Below are 9,756 nucleotides of genomic sequence, written 5' to 3' on the forward strand. Positions count from 1 at the left end.
TATTTACAAAATATACTTTTTTAAATATTATATATTAATTTATATATTATTCTTTGAAATATTTCAGCTCTCAATAATTGAGTCAATTGTTTTTGACTTGTTATTCAAAACAATTTTAAAAATCATTAAGGAGTGTTTTGATAATACACATTATGCATGTTATCAAACATTATCAACATGTATGTTATCAAAAAGTGTATGCTACTTATAAATTTATGTCTTTAAATGTTAATAATTCCTTAAAGTTTTCGGATGATCACTTCTAGTTTGAGACATAAATGCATGTAAAAACACCTTAAAAAAATTCATAACCTATTAATAAATCTTTAAATATAGAAATATTTAATGAACAAACTTCTCTATATGTTTGACTCAGCTATAACTAATAACCACGCTATCCAGTTATCCAGTACACGCTATCCAGTTATATTTTGAGATCAGCGGTTATTACATGTCGTGCCAACAATCAGTTAATTACTATTTACAAGTAATTGTTCAAAATCTGAATGTGATTTTCGACCATCTGATTCCACATTGTGGAATGTGGAATCAGAATGTCAATTCAAAAAAATTTATGTTAATCTTAAAGTTTAAGTTTTTTATGCAATCGGTACATGGATATTGATTTGTTTTATAACATAAGGTCGGCGAAACGCTTTTTTCGAAACCCAAACTAAACATATGGTTCACAAAAACTCTACTAAATTAAATCCAATTGCCTAAAAAAGCCCTATTGAATTCTCTAGAAGTCAGATGTTTCGTTTCAAAACAACACTGCTGTACATTTTCGTCATCCTTATAAAACAAAAGCTCATCTTAAAAAAACTTAGCAATCGCTTTAAATACACTCAAGTTTTCCTGCTTCTAGTTTTAATTTGTCACAAAATGCCATTTCCTTCATTCTTTTATCTAAACACCGAACACGGCATGTCCTATTACTTTGAATCTTCTTTTTTCATGTTCAAAATCACATTTGCAGAATGAGAGTTTTTTTTTTTTCCTACGCACCCTTTTAACACACATGTATCTATAAAAGTGCTTTTTTATTTCGCTTTTGTATTTATACTCGAAAGATCTGATCAGACGTTTTTTCGTCATGCATGCCATGCCCTAGATATACCTCTGTACTGAGTCAGCAGTAAATTAAAAGTATAGTTTAAAGCCTCTTTAATTATATTTTATCAATAAGTTATTTAGCAAAGATATCTTAGTATCAAATAATTACCTGAAGGTGAGATTTGAAGAAACAAATCAGCGATAAAAATATCAAGGAACTTTTATTGAAATCGGAACTAAATCTTTCGAACTTTCTTTATTTTCTAATTGGAACTTTTCTTAAATAATAATGTTCAGTTATTCCGTTTGATGTAATAATTCTTCTAAATTGAGTTTTCTGGGATTCACAACTTCGTTTAGTTATGACACAATAAACAAAAAGTCATATACTTTTTATTATGTTGCATGCGTTTCATATGTCGCCTTTCAAATAGTTCTTTAAATAATGTAATAAATCAATAATATTCATTAACATTCAATGATAAATCATAATAATATTATAATTCACTATTAAATAAATCAATCTAATCAATAATAAATCTAGTTTTCTGGGAAAAAGTTTTATTTCAAAGTTCTGAGAATTTTAATTATATTTATCACACTGTTCTGCAAATAATAGCGCAGATGATACAAGTCACATGTATGTGATACAAGGCACAAGTATGTGAAGCCTATATAAATTACAAGTGATGTGATACAAGGCACAAGTGTGTGAATCCTAATATATCAATTCCTTTTTTGATATTATATTTAGATTAAAATGGCAATTATGATAGAAGTGTAATTCATAAATTGTTTTTTTTTTTTAGATAACAGCTAATTTTGGTAAATAGCAAACGCAAGCTTTTGGTTTCGGCCTACGTTAAGGTTTAAATTATCACTGTAGTAAAATAAATTTTGTACTAGAAAACTTTAATTTTAGATAACTTGTTGTGTTTACAAAAAGTGTCGTTAGCATAAAGTAAAATTCGGGCCACAAGTAATAACACACGCATTCATTATTTGTTTGTTTATTCATTTTTTCTAGACCACTAGCTCTTACTTTTTCCACAAATGTTGTCTCGAGAAAATATATGCAACTTGAGCAATCAATTTCAGCAGATTTTTAACTTTTATCTCTCTTTAATTTATGTAAGATTGTCTTGACTCTCTTTTTTTGATTCTTTTCCGCATGTCAGGATTTTTCGTCCAATTTTGAGTTCTCTTTGCTTTTTCATCACTAAAAAGTAATACATTTACTGGATATATATTGTCAGTTCATCAAAAAAAATTTATTTGGTAATTTAAACTTTTATTATATTCAACATTACCCAAGTATTATTACATGCAAAACAAAAATTTTATTTCTGATTCATAGATGTTTCAAGCAAGTTCCATTTTAGAATCTGTATTTTTTTAGAAGACCAAATTAACATTCAGTTATTTGTTCTTTTACGGTTTTATTAGATTGGTCGTTTTGAAGTTATAACATAGTATAAAGTATATAAGTAGCGAAAGATGGGGGTTTAATCGTATTTAATGTTCTTAAACTAAAAAAGTAAAAAGCTCAACTATGCTTATTTAATAGAAAAGCGCATATTTGTTGCATAATTATTGCATAATTATGGAACAATTATAAAGACTTATCATTTTTTTTAAATTCAAGTTCGTTATTATCATTTTATAAATTTTATCGTGCTTATCACTTTTTTTTTTTTTAAATTTATTCAAACTCAATAAGTTAGTATGAATAGTTTTTATTTTTTTGCTCGCATGCGCAGGTTTTCAATAATTTGAGTGGAATCATCAGCATTATTAGGGTTAAAGGAACTTTCCTGGTGCACAATAACTTCGCCCGTATATACATTGTCATAATGTATCATACATTTCCCTAATTTGTCATACATTGTCATAATGTATCATAAAGTGTCATATAACAGTCATACATTGTCAAATATGTCCAGAGGTCGTTTCGAACCTGGATCTCCTGCTTATAAAGCAAGCGCTCTAACCACTGCGCCACGGCCGCTCCAACGGTCATTCCAGCTAGTGATGTTTGCATACAATGCCCGTCCATCTGATATAATATTTGAGCCAGGTAAAATCCATCTTTAAAAGCAACTCAAAGTGTTTCAACTATTTTATTAGCCACTTCAACAAGGGAGCATTTTACAGAGTTACGATCAACTCCCCAGAATACCCAGTGACCTTGATGCCATTAGTTACGATAGTATACCCTGTAGTAGAACTTTGATTCGTCTATGTCTATAAGCATTGGTTAACCTGTATCGTCTCTACCTCCTATTTCACACGGAATTTCCTCGAGCTGCTGTTCACAAAGTTCTCTACAATAATTAGAACAATCAACTACAGTGTATTTGAATCTACTTCTGCTTCGCTTGCAATGTCTTTTTGTGAAAAATTGACAAATTCGTACATTATCAGTATAATTTGATATATGGAAAGGTGACTTCTGGCGCAAAATTTATCAGTTCTTACTCTAAGTTATTTTACGCTGTAAACAATACCTAGTTTTTCCGTCGACTACTCCTTTTCAATTGATAACTCCATATTGAATTTGACATGTAGTGTGTAGAATTGAATTAGGTATAAACCGATTTCGAGCAATTAATTACAGCCTTTTCATCTGATAAAAGACGAGCTAATGTAGCAAGATTGTATCTTAAAGACAAATGCCATTTGATTATACCAATTCATTAAGTGGAATAATAAAGCGAGATGCTTCCGATCTTGGGATTTTACAGTATTTAAAAAAACAATTATTTTCGGTATAAAATTATTTTCAGATAAAAACTTTTCTTTAAAAGCAAATTTGAAGTTTAGTGAAATTTTTGATTATGCGAACTCTTGTTCAAAAATAATCCGAGAACAAAAGAACTTTTGAATTACTTTTTATTACGTACTGATAAAATTGCGCTTTTTCCTGTTTTAGTTTAAGTACATAAATACGAACTTTTATACATATACATACATATAATTTATATATAACTATATAAAAATTATATATAAAAGTGTATATAGCTCAACTTACATAAATATATATAACTATAATTTTTTTTTGGAGTAAATTTTTTAAACATATATATATATATATATATATATATATATATATATATATATATATATATATATATATATATATATATATATATATATATTTATATATATATATATATGTTTAAAAAATTTACTTCAAAATAAATTATAGTCATATATATTTATGTAAGTTGAGCAATATACACTTTTATATATAATTTATAATTAAACTTTTTCTCAGAAAACTAGATTTACTATTGATTAGATTGATTTATTTAATAGTGAATTATAATATTATTATGATTTATCATTGAATGTTAATGAATATTATTGATTTATTACATTATTTAAAGAACTATTTGAAAGGCGACATATGAAACGCATGCAACATAATAAAAAGTATATGACTTTTTGTTTATTGTGTCATAACTAAACGAAGTTGTGAATCCCAGAAAACTCAATTTAGAAGAATTATTACATCAAACGGAATAACTGAACATTATTATTTAAGAAAAGTTCCAATTAGAAAATAAAGAAAGTTCGAAAGATTTAGTTCCGATTTCAATAAAAGTTCCTTGATATTTTTATCGCTGATTTGTTTCTTCAAATCTCACCTTCAGGTAATTATTTGATACTAAGATATCTTTGCTAAATAACTTATTGATAAAATATAATTAAAGAGGCTTTAAACTATACTTTTAATTTACTGCTGACTCAGTACAGAGGTATATCTAGGGCATGGCATGCATGACGAAAAAACGTCTGATCAGATCTTTCGAGTATAAATACAAAAGCGAAATAAAAAAGCACTTTTATAGATACATGTGTGTTAAAAGGGTGCGTAGGAAAAAAAAAAAACTCTCATTCTGCAAATGTGATTTTGAACATGAAAAAAGAAGATTCAAAGTAATAGGACATGCCGTGTTCGGTGTTTAGATAAAAGAATGAAGGAAATGGCATTTTGTGACAAATTAAAACTAGAAGCAGGAAAACTTGAGTGTATTTAAAGCGATTGCTAAGTTTTTTTAAGATGAGCTTTTGTTTTATAAGGATGACGAAAATGTACAGCAGTGTTGTTTTGAAACGAAACATCTGACTTCTAGAGAATTCAATAGGGCTTTTTTAGGCAATTGGATTTAATTTAGTAGAGTTTTTGTGAACCATATGTTTAGTTTGGGTTTCGAAAAAAGCGTTTCGCCGACCTTATGTTATAAAACAAATCAATATCCATGTACCGATTGCATAAAAAACTTAAACTTTAAGATTAACATAAATTTTTTTGAATTGACATTCTGATTCCACATTCCACAATGTGGAATCAGATGGTCGAAAATCACATTCAGATTTTGAACAATTACTTGTAAATAGTAATTAACTGATTGTTGGCACGACATGTAATAACCGCTGATCTCAAAATATAACTGGATAGCGTGTACTGGATAACTGGATAGCGTGGTTATTAGTTATAGCTGAGTCAAACATATGAGAAGTTTGTTCATTAAATATTTCTATATTTAAAGATTTATTAATAGGTTATGAATTTTTTTAAGGTGTTTTTACATGCATTTATGTCTCAAACTAGAAGTGATCATCCGAAAACTTTAAGGAATTATTAACATTTAAAGACATAAATTTATAAGTAGCATACACTTTTTGATAACATACATGTTGATAATGTTTGATAACATGCATAATGTGTATTATCAAAACACTCCTTAATGATTTTTAAAATTGTTTTGAATAACAAGTCAAAAACAATTGACTCAATTATTGAGAGCTGAAATATTTCAAAGAATAATATATAAATTAATATATAATATTTAAAAAAGTATATTTTGTAAATAATATTCTTATTAAATATTATATCTATTAATTACATTCATCTATTAAATAATCTTAGAAGGATTCCCGTACTTGTGTGTGCTCACAGCACTCAGCTAATACTTTATGCACCATGTACCTATCTGGTTTACAAAAACTGAAAATTTGTCAAAATTGTAAGTAGACACCACTGCTGCTTACCATGCAGTTACGTTACCAACCTTCTAGCACACTGCATTGGGTAACTAAAAACTAAAAGTTACATAACTTTTGCATAATTACTAATTCAATCGGAATTTGCACTTAAAAGTTTGTTCGAATATTTTGAATTTTAACATTTAAAATAATAATTTCTTTAACTGTCTGATTTCTTTTAAAATCATTTCATTTCCTTAAACTATTTAAAAATTTATTTCATAGTCTAGTTTTTCTATTAAAGCTCTGTTTAATTACTTTCTTTCATATTTCTGTAAAGTCTTATAAAAAGTATATCGGTCATTGATAAAAGCTCTGATCGCCGCCATCTTAGGAGACCAAATTTGGATTCACTTTTATTTAAAAAAAACAATAGAACACGCTAACCAGTTATATATTGAGATCAGTGGTAATGAAAATATTTAAAAAGTTTTAATTTTTTAAAACTTATGATTTCACTGGTCAATTTGAACTAGTTTTTCTTACATTTTTATTATTCAAAGAGTGTAAGATTATTTGCATCATTTTGAAAGGTGTATATATATATATATATATATATATATATATATATATATATATATATATATATATATATATAATATATGTACATATATACATATATATATATATATATTTATATATATATATATATATATATATATATCTATATATATCAATTAGTAAATACACTCATCTAAATTTTTATTTCTTCTACACAGTGTTTCTCCATCAGTAGGTTTATCAGCGGAAGAATGTCTAAACTTTAATAAATTTTCAAATTATAGAAAAGTATTATTTCATAGGAAGTTGGGAATTGTTATAATTAATTATGTAATAACTGTAGTATTTTGCAACCATGAAGTTGCATTAACTAAATTAGATAATTAAAAATTCATAAAAAAGAATTCTTTAGAATGTGGATAAATTTGGACTGGTCAATTGTTTTTATAGTTTTTTAAAAGAAACTTATTTTCATGTCTTCATTTAAAAACTAATTCTGATTTTTTATTCAGTAAATTTTCTTGGCCTAAATTAGTAGTAATTTCAAATTTTTCTTGTAAACATAGTATACATTTTTTGGAAATGTTATTATAGGCAGGCGCAGTTTTTAGGATAGACCAAATTAATTTAAAATTAATATTTTTTTCTTTTAGTTGCCAAATACTATTTTGAGTATTTTTTATATTTAAAAGATTGTTTGTGGTTGGCATAACGTTTTTTCCATTTGCCGTCGGTTAAGTCAATATATTGTTTTTCAGGCTTGTTTTGCGAGGAAACAATGCATTTTTAAATAATAATTTTTGATAAGCATTTGCCATTCATAGGGCAGTCAAGTTTTTGCTTGCAGTTACAATTTTCAGTATTTTTTTCTTTGAGAAATTCATTTTTATTAATCAATGCAAAATTATGGCTTTTTATAATTCTTTCAATATTTTTTGTGGAGCTTTAGCTTACTTTAATAGTGTTTCTGTTAAAAATTTTATGCAATTTATTAGAGGGAGGGAAATGTTTGTCAACTAATTTTGAAAATGCTTTTCTAATGTTTGTTGGAGCATTTTTGCCATGCGGAGGGTTTAACCAAATTGTATTTCTATTTCTACTTTTTGCTTGTTTTGTTTCAATTTTTAGCTCGAAATTTTTAAATCTGCTTATTTTAAGAGCATCTTCATTCACGCGTTTGGAAGAGTTAATAATATTTTCATTAGAAGAGCTTTGATTTAGTCTATTGTCAATTGAAATGGGAATTTGTTATAAGATTTGGGGGGGAAAGATTTGAATTTTTATTAATATACGATAATTCATCATTAGGTTTGATGGAAAAACACTGTGCAGAAGTAAGAAAAAATTAGATAAGTGTTTTTACTAATTTATTATTGCTCTGTTCTTTAAGAACATTGAGCACTCTGTTTGTAGAATAAACTAACATAATTTATATATATATATATATATATATATATATATATATATATATATATATATATATATATATATATATACATTTATATATATAAATATATATTTATATATATGTATATATATGTATATATATATATATATAAATACATATACATATATCTATATATATGACTATATATATATAAATACATATATATATATATATATATATATATATATATATATATATATATATATATATATATATATATATATATATATATATAATATATAATTCCAGTAATTGGCTCTCAAATACGCTGAATGCAATGCTGCAAACCGTTTTTCGCTACTACTTTGCTATACTTTGTATTTTTACCTTCGAAGTTTTCAAATACACTATTTTAAAAACGCTCATTTGTTACATAATTTATTGATTGAATTTATAATAAAGTTCAAATTATTTGAACAGTCAAAACAATATATCATTAGCAAACGTTGATTAGAAACTATACTTAAATTCAGATTTTGTGTCAAAGTGAGGCATCAACTTGCGGCGCTCCAGTTCAACGCAAATATAGCCATCACGATTTTCATGACCATAAACTTTGGATGCTGATTCAGTCACAATTTTAATCACACGTTCAACACATTGATTGTGACATGGAAATGGTTCAATGTCAATAACTATGTCTTCAACTGACGAAAGCCATGCCAATATTTGTACAGTTGGAATATGTTTTGTCAGAACAGGTTCCAAGCGGGGCTGTGTTTGCCAGTCAATTAGTTCTTCATAACTAGTCGCTTGAAATCGTATCTCAGGGAGTTGAAATTTTCGATTTGGAATGTCATCTTCACGAGCACGAAGAATTCTCTTCAACGCAAGCTTACGGATCACTTGACGGTTGTCTTTGAGCATAGCCAGAATAATGCTCTCGATATGAGCCGGGTAGCTACTGCGCTTCAAAACTTGCTGAACAATTATTGATATTGATAACGCACAGGAAGAAATCGTGATGTTTCTATCATTTTATAATAGTGTGGAGCAGCGTTCCAGCAGTTTGAATGTTTCTTAATGTCAAACCAAACAACCGCATATGAATTCACAATAAATTTAGCCAAAAGTATTAGTTCATTTGATGGATCTTCAGTAGATATATAGAGGCGTAGAACACGGTTTGCTAGTGTCAACCACCTTGCATGGTTTAGTCGCCCAGGTGTTCTAGAGTTAAATCCATCTGGTACAACACCTGTCTTCACCGCATTAACAATTTCGAAAAAGTACAGTTGATCACTGCTTAACAACTGCTTATTGCATATAATAGGTTCACCAACAAATATGGCAAAGCTGACTATGGGTTTCTGAACAGACATTGAAATAGACTTGCCAATTGGTCCATTAAATGAATGGGGTCCAGTTGTTGCACCGTCTAAGGAGTGAAAAAGATGTCGCAGTGCAGTGGTCGACCAAGTTCAATTTCCATTCTGCGTATAACTCCATTATTTAAACCAGTATTAACGTTAGTTGAATCAGAACCAATACAAACAAGGTTCGTGCAGTCAACAGTATCAATTATTGAATCTGCAATGGATTTGGCTGATCCACTTGTTGGCGTACAATGATCAACATACTTTGAATTTGGCTCTGATAAAATGGAAATATGTTCCTCAGAAATCACATTCTGCCTATCCCCCTTAAGTTTTAAAGTCTGATCTTTCCTTCCATCAAAATACAATCCAGTAATTCTACAA

At 27.7% G+C, this 9,756-nt stretch overlaps 1 protein-coding gene across 2 annotated transcripts in view; it reads left to right on the top strand.

Moving 5' to 3' along the window:
* Positions 1–1,615: 1,615 nt before the first annotated feature.
* LOC136080430 (uncharacterized) overlaps positions 1,616–9,756 on the top strand; it is a 23,112-nt gene continuing 14,971 nt past the window's right edge. Inside the window, exons 1-3 of one of the 2 annotated variants that reach the window (XM_065797055.1) lie at positions 1,652–1,763; positions 1,866–1,923; positions 4,446–4,712. The gene's annotated coding sequence lies outside the window, so the exon portion shown is untranslated. Of the gene's footprint in view, positions 1,764–1,865; positions 1,924–4,445; positions 4,713–9,756 lie in introns of both variants that reach the window. The other variant, XM_065797054.1, reaches the window with a different exon arrangement.

The sequence above is a fragment of the Hydra vulgaris genome, chromosome 05, assembly GCF_038396675.1.
Source record: "Hydra vulgaris chromosome 05, alternate assembly HydraT2T_AEP".
Taxonomy (NCBI): Eukaryota; Metazoa; Cnidaria; class Hydrozoa; order Anthoathecata; family Hydridae; genus Hydra; species Hydra vulgaris.